This window comes from Poeciliopsis prolifica, unplaced genomic scaffold, assembly GCF_027474105.1.
Source record: "Poeciliopsis prolifica strain line A6 unplaced genomic scaffold, Auburn_PproV2 SCAFFOLD116, whole genome shotgun sequence".
In the NCBI taxonomy this organism is placed as follows: domain Eukaryota; kingdom Metazoa; phylum Chordata; class Actinopteri; order Cyprinodontiformes; family Poeciliidae; genus Poeciliopsis; species Poeciliopsis prolifica.
Genome location: NW_026562491.1, coordinates 157,642 through 173,765, shown reverse-complemented (window position 1 = coordinate 173,765; position 16,124 = coordinate 157,642).

The window sequence follows — 16,124 nt, the reverse complement described above, 5'->3', positions numbered from 1 at the left end:
GTGCCCAAAGAACATAACATTACTATTAACTGAAATCTCCAGCATGGGGAAGTGGGATGATCTCAGATTTTCCTGACATAATAAACACAAAAAACACAAAGTGATGCAACATAGAATCAATAATCAAAAACTACATTAAGTCAATGCCATAACAATGCAAATAAAACATTTATAATATTTAACTCAGCCAATGGACTTTGATCTATTGGGCCCTTCAAAATCTCTGTTAATAAACATGAACCTACTTTATGCAGACAATGCAGTCAGTATTGGATACACTTGCAGCACTTTCAGCCAATAATCAGTGAGTATTGATTACATTTCAATTCAATTCTAAACAGGTGAGTTTTTAGTTGATATTTAAAGGATGTCAGGGTTTCAGCTGTTTTACAGTTTTCTGGAAGTTTGTTCCAGATTTGTGGTGCATAGATGCTGAAAGCTGCTTCTAATCTGTTGGTTCTGGTTCTGGGGAACCAGAACCTGAGAGGTCACTTTGTGATCGTCCATCTCTCTCAGAGGTTCTATTAGCGACTGTCAAACCAGGTCGCTGAGCGGCTGAATAGGGGAATCTTTGTTGACGCGCCAGCTGATCAAAAACGCAATCCAAGTTGCATTTAAGTTGATTTATTTTGCCAATATCCAAAGCGTCAGTGTCCACACAGCATAAAACGGATCCGTAGCTTCTGGTCTTGTCCTAAACTAAGTGATTTCTGGAAGGACACTTTTGAAGCTCTCAGTGTTATTTTCAGGAGAAATGTTCCAAAAACTCCCTTGGTGGCAGTTCTGGGAGTAATACCCGATGGAATGGACAGGAAGGGTGATAGATATCTTCTAAGTATCTTGCTCACAGCAGCCTTGAAATGTATAACTATCAGGTGGCTGAAACCAGGGCCTCCTACATATAACACATGGATACAAAACATCTGGGACATTTATCTGATGGAAGGAATCACATATTCCTTAAGGCTTCAAAAAACAGTTTTTGATATAAGGTGGAGCCCTGTCTTACCGTTACTAATTCAATGACGCCCTTACAGGATTGCCCGTTGGCACCTGTATGTACCCATGGGTCAGTTAGAATACCATGGTGTTTAAGAATGTGAGGACCATCTTATGTCAGAGGGGATTTAATTGTGTCTTGTATTATTTTTTATTTTTATTTTGTTGTTCTTGTGTGATGTTTGTACTGGTATGTATTCCTTATTGCCTATGTTAGATCATTTGATGTCTCATCTTTTGTCAAGTTATAATGCAGAAGATAAATGTCAGTAAGAGACAGACGAATGCAACTGTGGACATGTGTTGTTAAAAATAAATAAAAATAAAGTTAAAAAAAAATAAAAAAAACGGATCCGTAGAAAAAACAGTGAATAAAGACAAAATGTGCTAAATTGAAGCGGTCAGCAAAAAGTAAACCTTCCTCCATCACCCACTCACTACTTCACCCAGGTGAGCAACAGCTGATCTATAATCACTAATGACATCACGTGATCCCCTCTACGCCTGTCCACAACAGATTCCCTTTTTAGTTCTTAGTATCAGCGTTAGGGAAAGACAAACTAGGTGATTGATTTTACTTATTTGATTATTTCTGCTACTTCATTAAGCTGTACTGACTCTTGCAAAAGTGCTTTACTAATAAAATATTTAGCATAAAGAAAATGTAAAAGATGTGGACATTCAATTAATGAGTCACCTCAAAGTTCTTTGATGGTAGTAAATAGCTGTGATGTTTGATTCTGGGGAAGAAAACTAGGTAATATTTTATAGGTTGCTTTAGAACAAATTTAAAACTACATCCTTGGGACTCGCCAGAGTCACTAAAACCAACCTGATTCAGTAACAAGTGCAAGTTGTAACAAAGAGAAGGAGCGACCGTTAACAGATGTGCTCTGTGGAACCAGTTGGCTGCTCAGCTGGCTGATTCACAGGGGGAAGAAGGACGAGACATCTGGATGGAGGCCGTCAGTAACCAGGCGAATCCTTTCTGGATGCAGCTAAAACAGAGTTTACTTCAGTTCTGGACAGATTTAGGAAACTCAATTCACCTGTTAGACAGAGAGCTGGTAGCACATCTCCCCTCTCTGAAGAGGAAGTAGTGACTGAGAGAGGACAGAGTGAAGGAGGGGGGCCGAGGTTGCGCAACAACAATACCTGCTGTAAGAAGCCAATACATCTAAATTCCTTGGACTAAATTCATCATGTGACATGTCAAAAATGACCTTTGACCCTCCTCCAATAGTTTATTTCCTGTGTTGAAGGCTTTGTGTAGCAAGTTTCAAATAGTACAGTGAGTCGTTTTGATTGGGTCGCCTTTAGGGTTGTAGAGGTTTTAATTCCACTAAGTTCTCCAGTTTGGTCCCAGTCAGCAGCTTCAGCAGAACCAGTCAGAACTTGGTTTGTTTCAACAGGATGAAACTCTGTCAGTCCAGATTCGTCCCTCTCATCCCTCTGTGTCTTTATTTCTGCTGCTTCTCATCATCACTCAGAGGAAGACGGCAGAGACGGTGAGGACAACTGGTCACCTGAAAACTAAACGCCTGAGCAGGAGGCCAGACGCATTTCTGGAGGACATTTAATCAGCTGGTGATGGCAGCAACACATTACTGTTCAATGGCAACAAACGGGATTTAAAGATGTTTTCATTTCAGTCTGAAGGAAATCTGATCCTAGAATGACTCACAGTCGCTTTCCATCCTTAAATACAAACATTTGGTTCAATAGTGTTGATTTCAGATGTTCTGGAAGAATCAAGTCAGTTTTCAAAAAGACAAATTTTAGTTTTAAGGATTAAAGAAATTGTGTTTTTCAGTGGTGTGTTATTGTGTGATTTAAATGAATATTTTTATCTCTAATCTGGTATTTTTCCATCTAGTTTATCATTTAAATCACAGTAGATTATTTATGAGATAAAGTCTGAAACATAATGAATCCTTCATGTTTTCCAGATAAAAGATGGCGCAGCAGCAGGAAGTCCAGCAGGAAGTCCAGCAGGAAGTGGATTTTGGTAAGTGATCAGAAGCAGAAATGAACCTTCATGAAGGAACAAACGGACCAATCACAGCCCGTGTTGCTGCCATGTGATGAACCTCAGCCTCAGAGTATTTATTGTTTTCATGCTTCCTGTTCAGTGAAGCTCTGCTGGAAACTGAGTTTCTGTGAAACCTGAAGATAAAATCTGGACTCAGATGGAAACAGAACTAAAAGGAACCAAAGTGAAAAAGATCTTCAGGAATATTTACTATATTCACTAATTAATTGATCCAATAATCACATCATTTATTACTAATTTATTATTAAAGACTTGCTGTTTCTATTATCCCAACATTTGGTGACAGAGATGCTGAAGCTTAGAGATGGAGATTAAAATTTGTTGAAAGTAAAAGACAGAAAAGTGATAAAAATGTTTGTTAATCAGTCGATATTTTCATCAATAACATCAGAGTTTCCTGTTTTCCTGAAATAGTTCAGCTCTGTATTTAGAAGGTGTTTGTTTTATTGTTCTTCCTGCAGTGAGGAAACAAATGATGAACAGAAGCTTCATTTGTTCTCATGTAGACAGAATCAGTGGTCGTCACTCAGATATGAGGCAGAAACACAACAGCAGGTTCAGACCTGAGGAGCTGATCAACAGACTCTGAGGAGAATCTCTGGATGGAGCAACAGGAAGAGTTGATCTTCATCAGGTTTGTCTCTCAGATGTAAATTAATCCTGTTTCTGTTTCTGCCTGCAGAGAAAAAACTTTTCAAGGTTCGCCCTGAATTTGTGAAGAGAGTTTCTGAGGAAATCCTGAAACGGCTCCTCGATGACCTTCTATCAGATGAGGTGTTTGGTGATTTGGAGGATGAAGATATACTGCAGAAGAACCAAACCAGAGCAGACAAGGCCCGCGACACCATAGATGCTGTGATGAAGAAAGGACAGAGAGCCTGCAGGTTGATGATCAAACATCTTCATCACATGGATCCAACTCTGTCCAACCAGCTGGGTTTGTCCTCTGCCTCCTTTGGTCCAGGTGAGACACAAACTTCATTAAAGCTGCTATTACAACCTCTACTGGTTTTGATTAAACTATAATGATAAATAAATCTGATCTCTTCTAATAGTTCCTGATTTCAAAATTTTTCACCACAGAGAAAAAGTTAAATATTAATGTCCTTTGAGAATATCAAAATAACTATTTTCATTATGTTTAGCTGAAGTGTCTGCTCTTGTTTATTTTTTAGATTTTGATGTTCGGTGTCAACAGGAACTTAAAAACCATCTGAAGATGAAGATCCAGAGTCTCTCTGAAGGCGTCGCTGAACATGAAAAAAAACCGGTCTGAACCAGATCTACACTGAGCTCTACATCACAGAGGGGTCAACTAGAGAGGTCAACCAGGAACATGAGGTCAGACAGATTGAAACAGCATCCAGGAAACAAGAAACAGTCAGAAGAGAAGACATCTTTAAAGTCCCACCTGGAGGAGATCAACCAATCAGAACAGTGATGACCATGGGCGTGGCTGGCATTGGGAAAACACTGTTAACACAGAAGTTCACTCTGGACTGGGCTGAAGGCAAAACCAACCAGAACATTGAGTTCATATTTCCATTCACCTTCAGAGAACTGAATTTACTGAGAGAGAAAAAGTTCAGCTTATTAGAACTGATTCATGAACGATTCACTAAAACCAAAGGAATCAGAAACTTTGAATCGTTCCAGGTTCTGTTCATCTTTGATGGTCTGGATGAAAGTCGATTTAATCTGGATTTCTACAACAATCTGATCCTGACTGATGTTACAGAGTCCAGCTCAGTGGATGTTCTGCTGACAAACCTCATCAGGAAGGAACTGCTTCCCTCTGCTCTCCTCTGGATAACCACACGACCTGCAGCAGCCAATCAGATCCCTGGAAAGTTTGTTGACATGGTGACAGAGGTCAGAGGGTTCACTGACCCCCAGAAGGAGGAATACTTCAGGAAGAGATTCAGAGATGATGAAGAGAAGGCCAGCAGGATCATCTCCCACATCCAGAAATCCAAAAGTCTCCACATCATGTGTCACATCCCCGTCTTCTGCTGGATCACTGCTAACGTTCTGGGAGGATGTGATGAAGACCAGAGAGAGAGAGAAACTACCCAACACTCTGACTGAGATGTACATAGAGTTCCTGCTGGTTCTACTCAACATCAAGGAGGAAAAGTTTGATGGAGGAAAAAGAGCAAATCTCTGGAGTCCAGAGAACAGGAAGCTGATTGAGTCTCTAGGAAAACTGGCTTTTGATCAGCTGCTGAAGGGAAACCTGATCTTCTATGACAAAGAGCTCAACGGTGCGGCATCAACATCCAAGATGCTGCGTTGTTCTCAGGAGTTTTCACTGAGATGTTTAAAAGAGAGAGAGGGACACGCGACGTCTCCGTCTACTCCTTTGTTCATCTGAGCATCCAGGAGTTTCTGGCTGCAGTCTACATGCTCCACTGCTTCACCAGCAGGAAGTCAGAGGAGATCAAGACGTTCCTGGGATACGAATACAGAGAAACATCTCTAGATGAGTTCATGAAGGAAGTCATGTATAAATCCCTCTGCAGTGAAAATGGCCACCTGGACCTGTTTGTCCGCTTCCTTCATGGTCTCACTGTGGAGTCCAACCAGAGAGACTTAGAAGATCTACTGGGTCAGACAGAGACCAGTCCAGAAACCATCCAGAGAATCATCACCAACCTGAAGGAGATGAACGCTGATACAATCTCTCCTGCCAGAAGCATCAACATCTTCTACTGTCTGCTGGAGATGAACGACGTCTCATTTTATCAGGAGATCCAACGGCTGCTGGATTCAGGGCAGCAGCTCTCAGAGACTGACTGTTCAGCTCTGGCCTTCATGCTGCAGATGTCAGAAGTTCTGGATGAGTTGGACCTGGAGAAGTACAACACATCAAAATCAGGACGACAGAGACTGGTTCCAGCTGTGAGGAACTGCAGAAAGGCTCGGTGAGTCCAGATGTTTTCATTGTGTGATGCTGATTCAGCTCTATTGTCCTCCTGTTTCTTCTTCTGTCTTCAAGTTGATTTCTGGATGTTTTTGCTCTTTATCTACTTCCTTCATCCTCTGGATTATTTTTCATAAACTTTATATTTTGTTGTTTTTACAGTTTCAGAAATATAAATACTTTGAACATTCAAACCTCCACTAACAAAAGCTGCAAAGTGTCTTGTTGAACAAAGACAATTAAATAATAAAACAATAAAACCCAAAGTGAGAACTTTCACAATAAAACTAGATGATTACATTGATCCTCCAGTTGGTTCCAGGTTCAGGTTTCTTCTCTTCCAATATTTTTATTGATCAGCAGAAAGTCTTCATGACAGTCAGTCTCTCCACTGGATGAATTTCCTTAATTATTTCCTTCCAGTCTAATGTGAATGTTCTGATGATCATCATCATCATCATCATCATCAGTGTTGCATGTTATTCGCCCAGGAAAACATTAAAACATTCTGGGGAGGAAATTTCACATGTTCTCTGATGAGATTAAAATAAGTTTGTGTCAAACTGACTGTCTGTTCGTGTCTGCTGCTCCTTTGTGGTGTTAATTTAAAAACTCAGCATGCAGAAGCTGCTGGTTGCTTATCTTGACTCTGAGAGCATTCTGCTAAAGAAACCAGGTTCTGCAGAGCAAGAGAGACGTTTTGTAACGAGCAGAAATATTAAGTAGGGAACTGGTTACAGGTCTGAGAACAAACACAAAGCGTTCGGTTCCCCATGTACACTCAATCAATCAATCAATCAGTCAATCAGTCAATCTGATTGATTGATGTACACTCACTGCTAAGTTAATGATGAATATTCATGAATATTTATCTAATGCTAGTCGACACATACAGTTACATTTAGCTATCAAGCTGCAGCATTTATGATGCTGCACTATGCTGCAGCATCATAAATGCTGCAGCATAGTGCAGCATCATAAATGCTGCACTATGCTGCAGCATTTATGATGCTGCAGCTCGTGGTAAAAATGAGTCAATTTTTTAAAATAAAGTGTTTATCAGAAAACCTAAAGATCAAATCAGGATTGATTTAACCCAGAGACAGAAAAATAGAGCAAAAGGTGATTTGAACTGCAGTTGGAACAATTATTGACAATATATACAGGGGTTAAAGTTCATCAATAACTGGTTCAATCCTCCATTAATCACAAACACTGAAAAATAAGTTGATTAATTCATTAAAAATGTCCAAATGCTGATAAAGATCCAGTTCAGTTTCACCAAACCAAGAACCAAAGTACTGAAGGGAGTTGGGAAAGCATTTTGATTAATATAGATCAGATATTGACTCGATCAATATCTGCCGATAACAGATATTGATCAGTTATCGGCGTTTGATTCATCAATTTCAACCTCAAATGATTCGTTGACACATTTTCAACTTTGGTTCTGACTAGAATTGGATGATTGTTTGCTGATTGATCATTGATTATGGACCAGAAATCAATCATTCTGACTAATCCATCGTTGACGTAGCATCCTGTGCTATCAGGTCGGCTAACTCTGGGTCAGTTAGCGTTAGCAGTTAGCGTTAGCAGCTCATCGTCTGGTCTTGTTCCTTAATAGTTCCTCCCATAATGTTGTTGTTCTCTGATGGATCAATAAAAGCAGCAACGTGGCGATGAGGGTTCAGCCTCGGCCACAGACCCTTTCCTGAATCTGATAATCCACATTAATCTTAATCCTGGCAGAATGTGATTCATACAGACTGAAACAACCTATAATCTGATTATTAAAGCCAAATCTGTCCAGAGCTCAATAAAGATATTTCCAACACATTGAATCAAAAGCCTTTTCAGCATCTAAATGACTTTATTGATTCTGTTTAACCTTTGACCTGTGAGGTCAGGAGCCCACGTTGTCATGGGTTTGAATGTTGATGATAAAACCAGATTAAATCTGATCTGTGTCTGTAATTCCTGGGATTATAATATTCATCCAGTGTTGCTGCAGTGATCCTGCAATCAATGTTTCAAACTGATGTTGGTTTATGAACCACATCCAGTTTCATCTTTACCAGGTTTAGGAATCACTGACATCTCTGCTCTGATCCAAGATGGCGGCGTTTCCCCTCCACAAAGTTCTGATCAAATCAATCCTTCAGCAGCCGCTCTGCCGGGTCGCCTCCTCACCTGCCGTCTGATTCCCTTTCAGTCTTTAATGACTTTATTGATCAGTGATTAGTTGTTAGTGGATGATTTTGATCTGTTCCTATCGATGGTGAATCCAGAGCAGCAGCAAAAACTGCATGAGGCTGAGAGCAGAACTGAGTGGAGGATCATTCAACAGATTCTCATGTGTTTTAGAGATCGGTGTCTTTATCTGTTGGATTTTAATTTATTGATAAATCTATTAGTTTGCTATCAGTTTCTTTGCTTTGATCTATTTCCATAATAGTTGAGTTGAATAAATTATCCTTTTCCTCCATCTGGTTTCATAGAAACAGTTTCTCCTTGTTTCTCTGATTTGTTATTATTATTATTTTCCATACGTTGTATTTGTAGAGATTTTAGTTTTCTAATCTTTTAAACATTTCTCTCTTTCTCGTTAGAGAACCAGATAATTAAAGTTTTTGCTTCGTCCCATAAAATCCAGGGAGAAAAATCCTCTGTGTTGTTCTGGTTCAAATCATCTTTGAGTCGTTTTTCCTGAAATCTGTTAAATTTAGTGTCATTAATAAACTATAATTATTGTTGATTCTCCACAGGGTTTCTTTGGTTCATGACCCAAATGGAGTCAGAAACACTCTGCATGATCAGACGTCTCTCATCTGTCACATTTTATGATTCATCCACCAAACATGATTCATAAAACAGGATTTTAATATAAACTGTTTCTGTCTGCAGTGGCGGAGCTCGACTTTTTTTCAAGGGGTGGCCAAAGGGTGAGCAAGGCTTTATCACAGGGGTCCATATACAAATGATGGTCTTGCGCTGGTCTGGCCCGGGTCCGGCCCTGGTCCGGCCCTTACTGGCCCGGGTCTGTCCCTGGTCTTGCGCTGGTCTGGCCCGGGTCCGGCCCTTTCCTGGCCCTGGTCCGTCCCTGGTTTTGCCGTGGCCTGGCCCTGGTCCGGCCCGGATCCGGCCTTTTCCTGGCCCGGGTCCGGCCCTGGTCCGGACCGGATCCGGCCCTTTCCAGGCCCTGGTCTGGCCCGGATCCGTCCCTGGTTTTGCCGTGGCCTGCCCCTGGTCCGGACCGGATCCGGCCCTTTCCAGGCCCTGGTCCGGCCCGGATCCGGCCCTTTCCTGGCCCGGGTCTATCACTGGTCTTGCGCTGGTCCGGCCCGGATCTGGCCCTGGGCTGGCCCTGGGCTGGCCCTGGTCTGGCCCTGGTCTTGCGCTGGTCTGGCCCGGGTCCGGCCCGGATCCGGCCCTTTTCTGGCCCTGGTTTTGCCGTGGCCTGGCCCTGGTCCGGCCCAGGTTCGGCCCGAGTCCGGCCCTTTCCTGGCCCGGGTCTATCCCTGGTCTTGCGCTGGTCCGGCCCGGATCTGGCCCTGGGCTGACCCTGGTCCGGCCCTGGTCTGGCCCGGATCCGGCCTTTTCCTGGCCCGGTTCTGTCCCTGGTCTTGCGCTGGTCTGGCTCGGGTCCGCCCGGATCCGGCCCTTTTCTCGCCCTGGTTTTGCTGTGGCCCGGCCCTGGTCCGGCCCGGATCCGGCCCAGGTTCGGCCCGAGTCCGGCCCTTTCCTGGCCCGGGTCTATCCCTGGTCTTGCGCTGGTCCGGCCCGGATCTGGCCCTGGGCTGGCCCTGGTCTGGCCCGGGTCCGGTCCTGGTCTGGCCCGGGTCCGGTCCTGGTCTGGCCGGGGTCCGGCCCTTTCCTGGCCCGGGTCTGTCCCTGGTCTTGCGCTGGTCTGGCTCGGGTCTGGCCCGGATCCGGCCCTTTCCTGGCCCGGGTCCGTCCCTGGTTTTGCCGTGGCCTGGCCCTGGTCCGGCCCGGATCCGGCCCTGGTCTGGCCCTGGTCTTGCGCTGGTCTGGCCCGGGTCCGGCCCTTTCCTGGCCCGGGTCCGTCCCTGGTTTTGCCGTGGCCTGGCCCTGGTCCGGCCCGGATCCGGCACTGGTCTGGCCCTGGTCTTGCGCTGGTCTGGCCCGGGTCCGGCCCGGATCCGGCCCATTTCTGGCCCCTGTTTTGCCGTGGCCCGGCCCTGGTCCGGCCCAGGTTCGGCCCGAGTCCGGCCCTTTCCGGACCCGGGTCTATCCCTGGTCTTGCACTGGTCCGGCCCGGATCTGGCCCTGGGCTGGCCCTGGTCCGGCCCTGGTCTTGCGCTGGTCTGGCCCGGGTCCGGTCCTGGTCTGGCGCTGGTCCGGCGCTGGTCCGGCCCGGATCCGGCCCTTTCCAGGCCCTGGTCTGGCCCGGATCCGGCCCTTTCCTGGCCTGGGTCTGTCCCTGGTCCGGCGCTGGTCCGGCCCGGGTCTTTGCCTCTGTTGGGGGTGGCAAATGCAATCCCTGCCACCCCTCTGTCTCCGCCTCTGCTGTCTGAGACGTTTTAATTTTGCTGGAGACCAGAAAATGATTTTAGTGAAAGTTCCAGTTTCATATCAATATCTGATACTTTGAGTCCAAAATGTTCCTAATAATCATTACTTACTGTCAACACATTGAATCAGGAGATTCTCTATGAACCATGCAGCAGAAAATGGATCCCAACATCTTCTAGTTACTGGAGAAATTTCACTGCTTCATCATGAAAAATGGACCCAAACACTCTGGTTCTGGTTCTGTCCACCATGATCCATATCATCACTATAGTAGATCAGACTGATGGACTGAGAGTTTATCAGTCTGTCTCATCTCAATGTGTGCAGACATATTAATGAGGATCATCTGCAGATCCTGGGTCACCTGGACCCGGTTCTGACCCAGTCCAGACGGTTCAGACCGGAAGGAGCAGCAGGACCGGTTCTGCTGCTGCTCTGCAGGACGACCAGAACAACGTGAAGCTTTTAGCTGCAGCAGGTTGACGACTGTCCACTTTCTACTTTGTTAAAGCATCAAATCCAGCAGATGAACGGAGACAGAACTGGAGCATCATGTGTTTGTTCTGCTCCCAGTTTCCTCTGTGGCAGCATTTAATAACCTGCTGCTGGGAAACATGTTTCTATACAATATATTACTATTATTCATGATGATGCAGCAGATAGTGGCTCAACAAACCCAGAGATGCCAGAGGTCCACAGCAGCTGGACTTCCTGTTCTGCTCACTTCATTTATAACTCACTTCCTGCTTGGTCTAAACGGTCTAGTCCAAGTCAGAGCTGTGAGCAGTTCCTCCTCCTCTCCATCATCTCCAGTCGTTTCCTTCATTCAGCTCAGTCAGCCTCTTCATCAGCTGCTGCAGAGAAACTGAACTTTCCTTCACTGATGATAGAAGATCTTCAACATCTGACTGCAGCTGAAGGTCTGAGGACATGAAGCCTGGACCAGAACCAGAACCAGAACCTGGACCAGAACCAGAACCAGAACCTGGACCAGAACCAGAACCAGAACCAGAACCTGAACCAGAACCAGAACCAGAACCTGGACCAGAACCAGAACCAGAACCTGGACCAGAACCAGAACCAGAACCAGAACCAGAACCTGGACCAGAACTAGAACCAGAACCAGAACCTGGACCAGAACCAGAACCTGGACCAGAACCTGGACCAGAACCAGAACCTGGACCAGAACCAAAACCTGGACCAGAACCTGGACCAGAACCAGAACCTGGACCAGAACCAGAACCTGGACCAGAACCTGGACCAGAACCAGAACCAGAACCTGAACCAGAACCTGGACCAGAACCAGAACCTGGACCAGAACCAGGACCAGAACCAGGACCAGAACCTGGACCAGAACCAGAACCAGAACCTGAACCTGAACCAGAACCAGAACCAGAACCTGGACCAGAACCAGAACCAGAACCAGAACCTGGACCAGAAGCAGAACCTGAACTCTAACCAGGAACTGCACAGATTCTCTGTGGGGTCAAACTCAGTAGATATTGATCAGATGATGATCAGATGATGACATCACTGTTATCATATTTTAGTCTGTTTATGATCCAGATTGATTTCATTAGAACTGAATTTATTTCTTCTCTAATCACAGACTTGGTGACTGTTTGCTCGATAATGCTGAATGTGAAGTTTTGGCCTCGGCTCTGAAGTCCAACCCAGATCTGACTGAACTGGAAATAAATCGGATCGACATAAGTTATGGTGGAGAATCTGATATGAAGCATCTGGTTGAGATCCTGGAGAATTCAGTCAGTAAAGTGAAGAATCTGAGGTTTGTTTTCTCTATTTATTCAATAAAATCATTTATTGATACTTTAATCAATAGTTAATCAATTTAATGTTAATATATATTATTTTAAAACAACCTGTTTAATCATGAGAATAAAATCTCTAAAACTTTTGACCTTATTAATTATTTTCTTATTTCAGACTTTGAGATTATTGAACTTTGTTTTCAGTTTTTCTCTTTAAAATGTTTTTGATGAACAAAATGAGTAAAATAATTGAAATGCTGTGAATGAATGATGGAGATGTTTCAGTTTGGTAAAGATTCAGATGCTTTTATTTCTGATTCTTTACATCAGAATGAAATGTTGATCCTCCAGAGCCACAAACACTGACGAGTTCAAATCCTCATTAATGAACGTCTAAGAAACCACTGATTGTAGAAAAGCAAATCTAGATGCAATGAATGAAAGTGAGGTTTGCAGCAGCAGCAGGTTCCTCAGCTTTGTCCTGAGGCTGTGGTTCTGTTGGGCCGGGTCAGAGAGGAACCGTCTCCTGAGGAAATAATGGCCTCCATTGGCTTTCAGCAGCTTTAATAGGAACCCAAAGCCATTAATGAAGAACCTGACTGGTTCTGATCCAGTTACCAAGTCGGGTCTGATGATCAGGAACCAGCAGAAATAGCTCAACTCATCCAGACTGATAGAAAACTTTGAGTTTCTTTGTTGATCAAATGTTCTGGTTCTGCTGGTTTGGACTCTTTAAACCAGTTTGACTGGATCAGATGTTAGAATCAGTTCATCATGTTTCTTTTACATTCAGGGAAATTAATTTATACATTTTATTATTTATTTCTTCATATTTCAGTTTTAACTGCATCCTGTTGGTTCACATCTTTTATTCTCTATTCAGATTGTATCACTGCAGTTCATCAGAGACCAGCTGGACGTCTCTGTTCTCAGCTCTGAAGTCCAACCCGACCCATCTGACAGAACTGGACCTGTACAGAACCAACCCGGAAGGTTCTGGACTGAAGGATCTCTGTGGTTTTCTACAGACTGAAGGCTGCAGACTGGAGACATTGAGGTATTTTAATGATATAATTATTGATATTTCTGTGAATAATTCTATATAATTGATCATCAATCAAAGTTCATTTCTTCTGATCTAATCAATATTTTCTGAGTTTGTTCCTGGATCCAGAGTTTAATTTAGTTTCTCTGTGTAACTGAGTTGGACCTGCTGATCTGAGGTCAGAACAGGACAGCATTTGGACCCCAGTGTGTAGAAATCCCCCTCAGGTCAAGCAGGTCAAAGGTCATCATGAAATGTCCCTTTATTAAGATCCATAAATCCCACATTAGTTTTAAATCTTCTGCTATTAGTTGATGATGATCCAGTCCAGGTTCACAGAGTCCAGGTGTTGCAGTGCTTTAACTAGACCAGATTAAAGAAGCTGATATCCTGATCAATATTCCCATTTCTGCAGCGTCTCTGATGAACGATTCAGAACCAGAACCAAATGACCCACAATGACCTCACAGAGAAAAGGATCAATATTTTCTAGTTGATGGTTCAGAAACTGAATCAGCACAAAATGATCAACTTTCAGAATGTGATGATATGATAAAAGGATTGAAATCAACCCGTTTCCATCTGTCATACTGAGCAATGAGCTGCAGTTCAAATACAAGCAGCAAGAAAAACATCATTAATAGATTAATGAAGAAAAACTGGAGCCATAAAATATCAGCAGATCAATGATGGACAGAGCAGTCGGAGAATCCAGAGCCTGGAAGGAAACATGGAGAGAAAAACATCCACTGAGTTTAAGATCCTCAGAAACTTTGAGACAAACTTTGACTTTCTTTGTTGATCAAATGTTCTGGTTCTGCTGGTTTGGACTCTTTAAACCAGTTTGACTGGATCAGATGTTAGAATCAGTTCATCATGTTTCTTTTACATTCAGGGAAATTAATTTATACATTTTATTATTGATTTGTTCATATTTCAGTTTTAACTGCATCCTGTTGGTTCACATCTTTTATTCTTTATTCAGATTGTGGTTCTGCAGTTTCTCAGAGACCAGCTGGACGTCTCTGTTCTCAGCTCTGAAGTCCAACCCGACCCATCTGACAGATCTGGACCTGAGCGAAACCAACCTGGAAGATTCTGGACTGAAGGATCTCTGTGGTTTTCTACAGACTGAAGGCTGCAGACTGGAGACATTGAGGTATTTTAATGATATAATTATTGATATTTCTGTGAATAATTCTATATAATTGATCATCAATCAAAGTTCATTTTTGATCTAATCAATATTTTCTGAGTTTGTTCCTGGATCCAGAGTTTAATTTAGTTTCTCTGTGTAACTGAGTTGGACCTGCTGATCTGAGGTCAGAACAGGACAGCATTCGGACCCCAGTGTGTAGAAATCCCCCTCAGGTCAAGCAGGTCAAAGGTCAACATGAAATGTCCCTTTATTGAAGATCCATAAATCCCACATTAGCTTTAAATCTTCTGCTATTTGTTGATGATGATCCAGTTCAGGTTTACAGAGTCCAGGTGTTGCAGTGCTTTAACTAGACCAGACTAAAGATGCTGATAGTCAATAATTAGGTGGAATGGCCCTTTATCCACTTCCTGAATCAGAAGCTTCAGTCAGAAACCAACTTCAGCCTGAATCAATCCAGACCACTGAGTTTCTCTCTGAGCTCAACAGGCTGCAGGTTCTTCAGGACATGAGTTTCTGCTCCAGAATCAGAACCAGCAGAGATGCAGCTCATGGATCTGCAGCAGGTTGTTAGGAGAGGTTCTCCTCAAGCTCAGATTAAAGGTTCACAGTCTGACAGAGACGGACAGAGAAAGTGGACTAACTGGATGAAACGGTTCCTAGAAACAGGGAAGCTTTCTGGGGACTTGACTGCTGCTCATATGGAGCTGCAGCACATGCAGCAGTTTGATGTTGGCAGGAAGCAAAACAACATGGAAGCAAGTGATGAGTTTCCATGTTAGTGTCAATTCCACTAATGGAGCAAATGAAAGTCAGTCGTCCTAAAACCAGTGAGAGCAGCTTCCAGAGGAAAACCTGAGTTGTTGTGACAGTCAGACTCTATCAGGATGACCACAGTCTGCTGGCAGAGATCCTGGACATGAAGACACATAAATAATATCAAGATGATTCATTAACAGTCCTGCAGGAAATACTGACTTTGTTCAAGTCATTTTGTTCAAACATTTTGATTCAGCTCTTATTTTGTAGGACAGGAAGTGAGGTCTTCCCTTTGTAATGCTTTGTATGCAACAAGCTTCAGCAGTTCACTGAAATCATCCTCATGTGTTTTACTGGAAAATAGATTTAAAATGATTTATCTTCACTATCAGGTTGTTCCTTTATGATAATCTTCCCATTTCTGCAGCGTCTCTGATGAACGATTCAGAACCAGAACCAAATGACCCACAATGACCTCACAGAGAAAAGGATCAATATTTTCTAGTTGATGGTTCAGAAACTGAATCAGCACAAAATGATCAACTTTCAGAATGTGATGATATGATAAAAGGATTGAAATCAACCCGTTTCCATCTGTCATACTGAGCAATGAGCTGCAGTTCAAATACAAGCAGCAAGAAAAACATCATTAATAGATTAATGAAGAAAAACTGGAGCCATAAAATATCAGCAGATCAATGATGGACAGAGCAGTCGGAGAATCCAGAGCCTGGAAGGAAACATGGAGAGAAAAACATCCACTGAGTTTAAGATCCTCAGAAACTTTGAGACAAACTTTGACTTTCTTTGTTGATCAAATGTTCTGGTTCTGCTGGTTTGGACTCTTTAACCCAGTTTGACTGGATCAGATGTTAGAA